A 12,154-nucleotide genomic window follows, 5' to 3' on the forward strand; every position below is an offset into this window, starting at 1 on the left:
GGGGGGGCTCTCTGTTGCAAGGACAATGGCGTGCATTGTTTACCGGCTGCCTTACCTAATCAAGCCCAGCCAATGCTAATTGGTGTTTTGGTTTAAGCGGTTTTCAAAGTTGGGAGCTCCGCGGGTTTGGAATAATGCTGCACTATAACGAGCTCGCTCATGGAGAACAATACTCGACTTGTCTGAGCACCGACTGCCCTTCAACACTCGCCACTCGCACAAAGAGAGGCTTTCCAGGGCTGAGACTCTGCCCATCGAGGTCCCACTTTCTTCACCTTCTCGTCTCTATTATTTCTCTCTCTCTCTCTCTCTCTCTCTCTGTCTGTCTGTCTGTCTGTCTCTCTCCCTCTCTCCCCTGCAATGTGTTGGTTGTGTTACATGCTGCAGTGTCCCTGTGTGAGAATGTGAATAGCGGTCCATGGATAGCATCGCTTTCTACCCGACGACCGCATTCAAGGAGGGGAAGTAAAAGCCAAAGAAGTTTTTTTTTTTTTTTTTTTATTTAAATAATGACTCTAAAAGTCTGAACTCTGTCACAGCACACTGCAAATAAATAATAATAATAATAATAATAATAATAATAATAATAATAATAGTAATAATAACTAAAGCTGCAAAGATTCTCAAAAATCGATTTAGTTCTCAACTATCAAATTAGCCAGGACTATTTTGATGATTGAATTATCATTTTGAGTCCTTTTTGAGAAAGAAGTTCTCTAATTCCACCTTGTTAAATGTATTTTTTTTCTTTCTTCTTCCAGTGTCTTCACACTGTGACAGTAAACTAAATGTCTTTAGGTTGTGGACAAAAACGGACATTTGAGGATGTCATCTTGGGCTTTTTGGGACATACTGACTGACATTTTCTGACTTTCTAGAGACCAAACAACTCATCCATTAATTGAGAAAACAATCCACAGATTAGTCATAGTTGTGAGTTGCAGCCGTCAAACTACACTACGTTGTTTAACGTCTGTGGTCAAATTATGGACACATCCCGGAGTGCTCGACCAAGTGGAGTTATGGAGCCTTGCCTCTGTTTTGTTCAGAAGGCACGGCTTGCATCTCCAAAATGGCAGCCGCCGCCGCCATGTCGGGGGGGGGGACGCATGTGAGGATGGCACGAGAATTCCCAAACGGGAAAGAGAACATGGCGCTTCCAGAGGACAAATGCCCACTGAAAGCCTCCTGAGAGAGAGGCATTGAGAGCCGAGTGATTTAATGTCAACGCACATACAAAACCCGCTCCGCCCACAACCACTCACCCCCCCCCCCCCTCCCGCCCATCAGCGCATCTCGCCAATCGTGCAATTAACAAACATAACCGAGGTGATTAAAAACGGAGGCAATTGCCTGTCTTAAAAAAAAGGAAGAGCGAGGGTACGGGGGAGGTGGGAGAGGAGTAGGGGTGGGGGTGGCCCCGATGGAAAGATACAGCATGGCGGGCGCGGTGGTGTTGGGCTTGTTACCTGCACTGACTGGTCTTCCCACTTCCATTTCATGCCAGCGTTGCTCTAAGATGGTGGCGCGGGCTGCGTCTCACTGTACAGGAAAAAGGGGCAGTCGGCTGAGGATGGAGCGGAGGAGGAAGGGAGGAGGATTAGGAGGAGGAGGGAAGAGGCGATGCAGAGGAGGGCGAGGAGAGAGGCAGGGCAGAATCAACAGCAACCCCTCCTCCTCCTTCTGTTTTTCACTCTCCTTTTGCCAGCTTCCCTTCAGTGGCGGTGTGGTTGGTAGCCTGCACAGAAAACGGGTAAGGGGGAAAATCAGAGGGGGCAAACGGGGCAATTTCAAAAGAACGTTGGTTCATCCATCGAAACGCACACTGTTTGCGAAAAAGCCCACGGAATCGAGTCCATGCGCACACGTGAATGTATACACGCACAGCCACCTTTTCATGTCTGTTCTCATGGTACAGTCTGCCCCTGAGCATGCAAATGACTTTCATTATGCAAATGCATGCAAATCAGATCCAACCATCTGAGAATCGAGGGTGGGAAAGAGAAGGAAAAAAAAAAAAAAAAAACTCGACAGAGATTGAATGAAAGAATGAAAAGAGTATAAAGGGGGACAAGAGAGAAAACCCCTTTGAGTGGCAGGAGGCGGTAAGTTAGGTAAATGCTCTGTGGAAAACAACGGTAGCCCAATTGGACAAACACGATTACCTTCTTTTATTGTGTCTACGACGACAATTGTTTCTAAAATTTCACTTGCTACACCCTGGTCATTTAACAGGATGCCAGGTTTGTTATGGGACGTCTCTGCCTTCCCGGATGTAAACACCACGAAACTTAAATCCAACACTGAGGAGGCTCTACGTTTCTTTCACTTACGGCACTTTACCCATCGGACAGCTGCTGTTAAGCATCAGAGGAAACATGGCTGCATTTTTAGCGTCTTTTGAATTGTCAACAGCTGTTCGGCACTGTTGACCAGTTCAGCTAACTTAACCGACGTGAATCCGACTGTCGTTGTTAAAGCCCGTGCTCTCAACTCAAGTAGTCTCTGACTGCAGTCATTCTCACTAAAGGACGTGTCTGTATGTGCATCAGCGCAAAAAAATAATAAGCAGCACTAGCTTTAAGCAAGTGATTAGGTGGCTGAACACTGTTGGCACTAACACAGACCGACCACTGTGGATATCACATGAAATAGTTTTTAATTGCTAGAAATCAGCATCTGTCTTTTCCAAAAAAAAAATCCTTTCCCTCAATCACTCACACCTGCCCACGCAAACCCCGCGAGTCTAAAACCAAAGTAGCACATTGTAGCCAGCTTGCTAAGTTTAGCATTCACTAGCAGGTGGAGGCTATGTATCTCGCAGGTTTAGCCGCACAGTTCGTGAACCCTTCTTTTCAAAGAAATCAACAAAGAAAGCTGACTAATCGAGGAACAGAGCACGCTGTCTGATTTGGCTAATACTCTGGAGCCCGGCAGAAAGGATCCTCCATTAGACGGCGGAGGAGGGAGCCAGCTTTTGTCTCTGGGTGTCAGTAGGGGAAGGCTACGTCTGAAATTGGAATAAGGTGGTTAAAAACAGGGGTGACTTGGAGTGTGAGAGAGTTGGGGTGGGTAGGCATGGGAGGGGGAAGGAATACAGGGGTGGGGTACTGCTGAATGGTGGCAAACCTCTCCTAATTGGCACTTGACATTTTTTTGCCATTGGCGGTGGAGTGGGCCAGCTTTCAAGCCCTCTCTGGGTCCTTGTTGGAAAAGTGCCTTATGCAAATATGGCGAATGGGCTCTATTGTGAAGCCTCTGATATTAACAGCTCACGCAACAATGAGACTGTGTGCTTACTCCGGACTCGTAGGTGTGTGAGAGAGAGCGAGACAATGGCAGCGGGAGCAGCTTCAGTCTGAACAGACCCTTCATCGGATGCTTTGCCAAGTCATTTTAACCAGAATGGGCTTTTTTTTTTATACTGAGGACCGAGGCTCTCGGTAAAAAGCTTTATTAACGACTGAGACAAACAAATGCGTGCACTGTTTAGCTCTGGCTGTGAGAGTGTCTGTTTATACTGTTGCTGAATGGCTCGATTGATTGTGGTTGGAAATACTGAAGGTATGGGTAGAAAAGGCTTCACTCATTCTCTTTGAAAGACATTTCCTCCTCTTAAAACATCACTGTCTCAGTTCCAAATGTGAAAATGCATTCATGCTTCGGCGCTGCGCCGCACTCCCTCTGATATGTCTTTCTTCCTCTGTGTGCCCGCATTGTTTACCCTCAACTCGCTCCCTTGGGTGAGCACAGCTCCAGATCTAAAGATATCTGCAGAATCCCTTTGGAGAGAACTTGGCAAATCACAGGGGAAATGTGGCAAAACTGTGCTACATTTTCAAAAGCAGTGAAAAAAAAAAAAAAGGAATGATAAGAGGCCAGTGCTCGACAGCTAGGCCAAACACACTTTAGACTAAAACGTCTCATTATTGTCGACCGTGAACACAAAGCAAATTTTGTCTCTATCTCCACACAACTCAAAACCAACAGGGAGGCCAACATAGCAACGGGTCAGACAACAGCAGACCCCCCCCCTCCCCCATGTGGTCCGAGCACGGTCAAAGTACACCTGTTACTGCCAAGTTGCCAAGCTAAATCTCCTTTGTCTGGGGCGGCCCATTGACTTTTGCAACTGCTTAAGCTACATTCATTTCTCTATGAGGGTGGAGGGAACGCTGACGACGTCAGAAAAACAGTTTTCTGGTCTTTTGCTGCGGCCCAACAGCGAAGCCATTTTCCAAAACCCTGTTGGTGTGTTTCGTCAAGAGAAAGAGAAGCTGAGAAAAGGGGGCAAGAATCACTGGGTCTCATTCAGACAAACTGTCTGGCTGCTCGGACCCGGCGGGGGTGAGAGGGAGGCAAAGGGGCGCATTGTCCCTCAGTGACAAGTGGACTAGCTCTATTGACTGTAAAGTCTACTGGTGGGGGGGCAAGTAAGACCCGACCACAATGGCTGTTTTTCTGTTTGACACTCGGAGTCTAAATCTGCTTGCCTACTTCATGAAAGCTAAGACAAACCCATCACCCTCCTCCTCCTCCTCTTCTTCTTTCCTCTCCCTGCTTTCTTTCCTTCTCCACCCTTTCCTCTTTGCGCTCCCTTTCTATTTCAGGCGCTGCCATGGGACACCGAAAAAGAAAGGGGAAGGGGAGCAAAGGCCCTAAGGTGGTTTGTAGAAACTCTCCCATCTCCATGCCATTTTCAGGGAGGCAGAAGCTTAGACGGCCTCTGCTCCGGGGTCCCCCGCGTGAAGTGCTAGCGATATAACTGTGCCACACACAGAGCCAGTACAAAGCATTTGCACCATGACATGCGTCTCCCAGGGCACTGCTTAGGGTGTAAACACAATCTGTCCAAGACTTCAGTTCCCATTTAGCTCCAACACTGTAACTGACACCAAAAAGGAAGCAAAAGGAGGCAACTCTTAGCTCTACGCTGCTCAAAATGGGCCTGTCATGTAGTTACATTAGAAATTCCTAAATGCACAGACATGGAACTAAGGCTGCAATTGAAGATTACTTTCATTGCTGATTAATCAACATAGTTTTATTGGTCCACAAATTGTCAGAAAATGGTAAAACAAAATGTGGATCAGTGTTTCCCAAAGCCCAAGATGATGTCTTCATATGTCTTTTGTCCACAACTCAAAGATATTCAGTTCACTGTTACAGAGGAGTAACAACACTAACAAGTATTTACATTTAAGAAACTGGAATCAGAGGTTTTTCTTTAACTTTGTTTCTTAACCCTTCTGTTGTCCTCGGGTCAAATTCGACCCATTTTCAAAACGTTTCTATATCAGAATATTGGGTTTCTTTCAACCAAAATGTAAAACAAAAAACAGTCTCCACAAGTAAAACACATAATCAGTTCACTACTCTTACTGAATATGGGTGTTTTATTTGATGTTATGGCATTTCTTTCTTTTTTGTAAAGGTAAAAGGACTGAAAAAAGTGACAAAAATGAAAGTTTTTCTTTCATTTTTGTCACTGTGCTTAAAAAACGTCAAAAAAAACATAGAAAAAAAGAATCTTGGAAAAAGCTCAAAAACATCAGGTGTCAAAACCGTTCCAACAAAGGTTTGACCCGGAAAAACATGTAGTCAACGGGAAGACCACACAAGGGTTGAAAAAAATGACTCAAACTGATTTAATCGATCATGAAAATAGTTTCAGATTCATTTAACAGTTGACAATGAATCAAATAATCTTTGCTCTACATGCCAGTGCTCGGATATTAGTCGGGAACCATCTTTTAATCTTAGTCATTTACAGTAACAGATCGAAACCATGGCACACTCGTAACCATGTCATAAAAACAGGTCGGCAGTTACAGTAGCAGCCCAAAAGAGAGGGAGCCGGGAACCACTTTGCCTTCCAAGAAGGAGACATCTTGGGCTGTCACTTCCTGTCACGTCCCTCGTTCCTCTCTCTTGCTAGCTGAGCCCAGAGCTCAAATGTCACACTCAGCACCTGCAATGCAGCAGGCAGGCACAACTGCAGGGCTTGGAGAGATTGACATTGCGAGGTGAGGTTGAGGGATTTTCACATTTGGCCCTGCACAACTGTTTAGAATTTGTACCATGTCGAGCTGAATACACCCAAACTCCAGGGCGATGTTTTAGCTGAGTCGTGTTGAGACAGCAAAGCGCCGTGTGGAATATGTATTACAATTCACTGCCAGTCTTGTAGCTCCAAAGCCTTGAGACCTTTGGAGCAATCCTCAGCGGCCTCTCTCAGCAGGAGCGACCCTCTACCTTTGATGGGCAGAAAGGAAATCACACCTTCAATCAGCCATCAGGGGCGCCGAGGTTGAAGATCTGATTGACCAATTACTCCTCACCATGAGCCCAGGCAGAGAACCTTAAGGCTCAGATTGTTCTCCGTCTTTCGGTCGCGGATCTTGTCACTGGGGGCACTTTCTGCTTGATTGCCCCTGGACCCCCCACCCCCACCCCCCTTCCCTCGGAGCCTTGCACACCCACACACACACACTCAGCAGCAGCATTCAGCGAGATCCCATCAGGCCTTTCCACATGGTAGCCCCTCATGCAATGGAGGCTTTGCCACGGCCCATTCACAAGCAAGCCAACTGTCACGTCAAATCAAACAACAGCCAGGACCCCAAATCAAACAGCTTTTCATGCCAAATGGAGAAAGGAGTAGATGGGAAGGAGGGGAAAAAAAAAAAAAAATCAACAACGGCTAACTTAACAAAACTGGTCTCAAACAAATTCTTGTCTGTTCGCTTAGGTGCCGGCGGGGAGTTGGGAGCTCGGATTAACTCGGAGGGAGCAGTCTTAACTCACACAATCCCATCCAAGTCGAGAACATATGTATAATTCATAGCACCGTATGCAGCTCCTATTGATAGAAAAGGCCCACATTCTTCTCGTATTGCGTATTCTCTTGAAGCCAAAGATGCAAACAGCCAAGGCTGAAATTCATGGAGCCAAGTGAATACAGCATTGACCAAACCGGCTAGCAGACTGATTAGCTAACAGCGACTTGTTAAACGACTTGTCAAAGTCCACCGTGTGTGGGTCTTTTTCAGCAAGCCCGTCACTCCCAGACCATGTGATACCACGGCTAAGCCCCTGCATGCAGCCCCACACACAAGGATCATGGGGCTTATTAGATTAAAAGTGATCCTGTTGCTCCAACCGTGCTGCTGTAGGGACCTGTGCAGAATGTGGACGCCAATAATCCATTTATTTCTACATTCTTACCAAACGAATTGTTGATGGATCGAAGCCACATATACAAACATACATATATAAAGTTATGTAAAGGCCATGTGGACCAACACACACTCACACACATGTACAATCATGCACCCTACCTTTCACTGCGTTCCGCTCCCATCTCCTTTTGAACGTCGTCCATTTTCTTCTCTGATGTTGTTGTTGTTGCAGTTTGTTCTTTTTTTTTTTTTTTTTTTTTTTTTTTTTTTGAGGGTGGCCCGTTTGGGGTCTTGATGCCTTTTCAGGAGTGTAATGGGATTCTTGTTACTTTCGGTTATCTAGCTTTATGAAGAATGTACATCACTCATACAGCTAGATAACCAAAGATAACAACCAACCCCTAAGGCTACCCATCCTCTCAAGCCGCAGGCGAAGTGACATGGCCCAAGTTCTGACCTGCAAGTAAAGGAGAAAGTTCTTGATAATTAAAAAAAACAAAAACAAGTCTACATCTCTTTGATTTGACACAATTTCAACGATCACAGACTAACTTGGGAAGGGAATTCATGTCATAAAAAGAGCAGAGTCTGGAAATCCAACAGCAGTTGATGCCACCTCTATGCAGACGTTACTCTTCTGGCTTAGGGTCTTTTTTTTCCCTCCACTCAACCTGCAGCGGCTCTTAAATGTCCTGACCCTTCATTTTGTGACGACACCAAGTGGCCCCCTCACCCCGCCTCAAGCCGCCTCAGCCAATTGGAAACCTTCCTTTTGTGCGCAGACTGCTTTGATTGGCCTGCGGGTAACGCCTTTATATCAAAAACTTCCCAAAGTCAAACAATCAGAGAGGCACCATTAAAAAAGAAAGAGGAAAAAAAAAACAGTATGCAAGTTGCCGAACCAGTTCAAACCGGCAGTGGCACCAAACCTTCCCTTCTCCAACCCAGCGCCCATCCCTATGGCGCATCCACCTCACCCGCTGACTGGCTCCATAGGAGGGTGATGGCTTCAAACGCCGCCCCCCGCCTCGGCCCAAATGCATTTTTAAATTAAAAGATCCCGGCTGTTTGACTACAAAAGAAACGGGTTTGTCTTAATTTACATTATCTGATGCCGGAGCAGTTGGCCCACGCTCGAGGTTGGCGTCAAAGCGAAGTCAGAGGGGTTCAAGACATACATACACCCGTTACCCGCATACACTCACAGTGATGTAATACCAATGCACACACACACACACACACTCAGACGTACAGTATCAGAGCATAATGCATATGTCTTAGACATATCCTTTCTCAACCTAATATGTCCATATGTATAACCCATAACTTAAAGCACAATAAACCATGTCACATAAACGGGTATACACAATGCTGTTGCGCACACACACACACACACACACACACACACACACATCTCACACGCCGTGCTGGCACATGGCACAAGGCCCCTTCTAATTAAAACGGCTCTGTGTGCCCAGATCCCTGTTGCGGCAGGCTCCTCCCCCCCCCAACACCACTGCCAACTAAAGCTCTTCTGACAGAGATGGAGAGATGGAGGGATAGAGAGAGAGAAAGAGAGTCAGTGAGAGTGACGGGGGGGGGGAGGCACAGAATATTCTCGCCCTCCATCACACACACCCAAACCCTGAACACTCGAACTACACCAGTTGACATGCAACCGTTAGCAGAGACCGCTACATGCCTGTTAGCAAACAACCAATCCCACGGGCATTGTTCTCTCCCTCCAGGTTACAATAAACACCTCGTCTTTCTTCTTCTGCTCTCTGAATCAATGTCGTTTTAAAAAAATATATATTTGTTGCCGTTCAGAAGGCTGTCGCCTTAACACAAATCTTCGTCAACGTGCTTTGTTTCAATCCACAAGGACAAAGTGAGGCATGCCTCAGCTCCCAGAATGCTACACTGTACTGGAACACACACACACACACACACACACACACACACACACACACACACACACACACACACACACACACACACACACACACACACACACACACACACACACACACACACCCAGCTGCTGTCACGAATGTTAAATATATACATGTATGTAAATACATGTTTTCTTCATAAATATCTTCCTCTGTCAGATTCAACTTGTAGTTCAGTTACAATTCATATTCTTTTGCAAAAGACAAACAATTTAAAACATGTTCTAATAAAAAATGACCTAATTGCGTAATAATTTTCAGTATTTTAATGTTAGAGATTTTTTAAGGTGCATTATTAACCTACAACATTTTGAAAATTCAATTTTGATTTGAGCATCTTACAAAACCTTGTCATTTGCTATATGCTTAAAAATACACACACACACACACACACACACACACACACACACACACACACACACACACATTATTCACTTTGGTGTTTAAACTCATCAGTAATTCACCACAATGTTATTTAGCATGGGATTGATGCAATATTATTAAGAATTTTTTTTAATGCTTTGAGCTTTATGACTCCTTTTTTTAGATCAGATATAGTTTCACGATTTCCAAGCTGGATACAGAGGAAGATAATCATATGCAGATTGCACTTATTTCCCCATTATCATTAATAGTCCCTTCATTAACACTGGCTCATTCCTGGCTGCACTGCTGTTCTTTCATTCGAATAAATTGATATAATTTAAGTATTTTGTCTTCTGGGTTTATGACCCCACGTTGTTCGCTTTTCACGAATCATTCACGCTGCGAGTTCAGACAATTAAGCTTGTGGAGATTTTAAAGTGTCTCTTTTCCTGCAAAAGTTTAACACCAAGAGACCTTCTCAGTTACAGAAAGTCGCTCACATTTAAAGCATCAGTCGAGCGCCAGCTTCTTTCTCTCCGCCATTTAAACAACCCTCATCAACCTGTGCCATTGGCCAAATCGTGCATGACGTCAACAAATCCGGCGCCTCTAATTGGAAATAATTCTTTAGCATAGATTAGCAAGAAATTGATCCTATTATAAAGTCTCATTGGTTATCGTAGCATTCAAGCCACATGGTGAAACATTCCGTACTGTGTCACAGGTTGAATTTTCAGATCGGATCCATGCATTATGAGGCAACAAAGGCAATTACGCACGAGTTTTACGCACGACATGAAGCGTTTTACGCACACGTCAAAGCGACACACAAGGTGGATAGGTGCATTTCTGGAATTTGCAGAGTGGAAGAGGAGGATGAAGCTGTAGGCCTGTTGGCAGACACACTGTAGGTCTACACACACACACACACACACACACACACACACACAACACATATTTTTTTGAAATCGCTAAGTACATTTTCGACGTCTTGTAATGACACTAAAGCCACTGAGCATCCCTGGTATTGTGCGAATTTTACAAAAATAATAGTATTATATTTGGCTGTAGCTGCTTTTCTTATATTCATCTTTAAATATTTAACTTTGCGTTATAGAAACCATATTTTAACTCAATAGGCCTACACACAAATCTACTCTAAATATATATATATATATATATATATATTGCTTAACAACGACATACATTTGACTATATGCCATCATACTATAATCTCTAGTTATTTCGTTAAAAATAAATTATATATAATTCTCTTCAAACTTCCCAAAATATCTGACTGGAATACGGAAGCCTGTGTGAGTGTGTGTGTGTGAGTGACATACCTACAGTAAGCCACGTGTTGTCAGGCCGCTGAGTGTCTCTCCAGGGGTCCCTGGGAAAAAAAGAGACGTTGATTTTATTCTTCAAATGGACTGTGCAGCACGGAGGAGCCCCAGTGTGGCCCATTTAACATGCAGCTGACGTTCAAACAGAAGAGATGATCAGCAAACTGCGTTGTAATGCTCTAACAAGGACAAGTGGTATTTTAGAAAAGATGATGGGCGTTAAAATGTGCAGACTCAGTCACGTAATATTCAAACTGCACATTAATTATTGTGCCAAAGTCGAGGATTGTCACGATAACATAATGTGACCTGCCGAACATGAAGACATACTAAAATCTAAAAAACACTGCAATGACACACACAACTTTGTGTGTGTGTGTGTGTGTGTGTGTTGTGTGCTGCAACCAGTTCAGTAAATGAATTCATTAAAAAAAATTGTCTAACTTATACTTTTAGCAAAATTACACATTTCCAGTTTTACCAGAATTATTTTTTGCAAACGTCTCTTTTCCCCCTCTGCCTCTCCTCATGCATTGACCTCTGCATGCATGCACATTCATACTCTCACGTTCATCATGTGAAGCGTTGCATAATCGCAGTTTTTCAACAGTTTTTTTTTGTTAAAACTTGAACCCCCCTAAACGCTCCCCACAGGCCCCGTTCTCTCCGTGTCGCCTGGCCTCATGTGCTCGGTGCACACGTGTGGACTGGATATTTGGCCTTGTGATTCCTTCATCCGCCAGCTATGGGTGTGCACGCCACCACTTTGTTTTATTACGAATTCATTGCAGGCCTGTGTGCTGGTAATCCTCCAATCTGAGCCACATGGCCGCACAGAGTCCTTTTTTTTTAGCGCCATATGTTGCTGCCACAGATAGCAGAGCTATAGAAAGTGGCCCACGCCAAGTGCCTTGGAGGTGTGTGTGTGTGTGTGTGTGTGTGTGTGTGTGTGGTGTGTGTGTGTGTGTGTGTGTGTGTGTGTGTGTGGTGTGGTGGTGAGGTGGTGTGAGATTGAACTCAGGGCTGGAAGCGCGTTTGGCCTTTGTGGTCCCTGTGAATGGCGCATATGAAGCCTAGTGCATCTGTGCACAATGCGTCATTGAGGCTGTGAAAACAGGAGTTCTGCCTCAAAGCAGAGCCAAACCGGTGTAATTACAAGTTGCTCTCTCGCTGATCCATTTCATCGTCTCAGCAGAGTGTGCTGGTTGGATTCTGCATGCTCTGTTTCTGTGACCTTTCCCTGGGCCTGCATGGGCACTATACCCCCCCCACACTCACTGTAAGAAACGAATCAGTGGTCCCACAT

General features: G+C 44.9%; 1 long non-coding RNA gene across 3 annotated transcripts in view; it reads right to left on the reverse strand.

The window, feature by feature from the left end:
- The window catches only part of LOC116686427 (uncharacterized), a 15,319-nt gene extending 4,375 nt beyond the window's left edge, over positions 1-10,944 (reverse strand). Inside the window, exons 1-3 of one of the 3 annotated variants that reach the window (XR_004331251.1) lie at positions 10,846-10,944; positions 7,341-7,638; positions 1,470-1,738 (exon numbers count right to left, since the gene is read on the reverse strand). This is a non-coding gene — a long non-coding RNA (uncharacterized LOC116686427). Of the gene's footprint in view, positions 1-1,469; positions 1,739-7,340; positions 7,639-7,733; positions 7,978-10,845 lie in introns of those variants that run through there. The other 2 variants (XR_004331252.1, XR_004331253.1) reach the window with 2 other exon arrangements.
- Between the last annotated feature and the right edge of the window lie 1,210 nt (positions 10,945-12,154).

Source organism: Etheostoma spectabile, unplaced genomic scaffold, assembly GCF_008692095.1.
Source record: "Etheostoma spectabile isolate EspeVRDwgs_2016 unplaced genomic scaffold, UIUC_Espe_1.0 scaffold363, whole genome shotgun sequence".
Classification (NCBI taxonomy): Eukaryota; Metazoa; Chordata; class Actinopteri; order Perciformes; family Percidae; genus Etheostoma; species Etheostoma spectabile.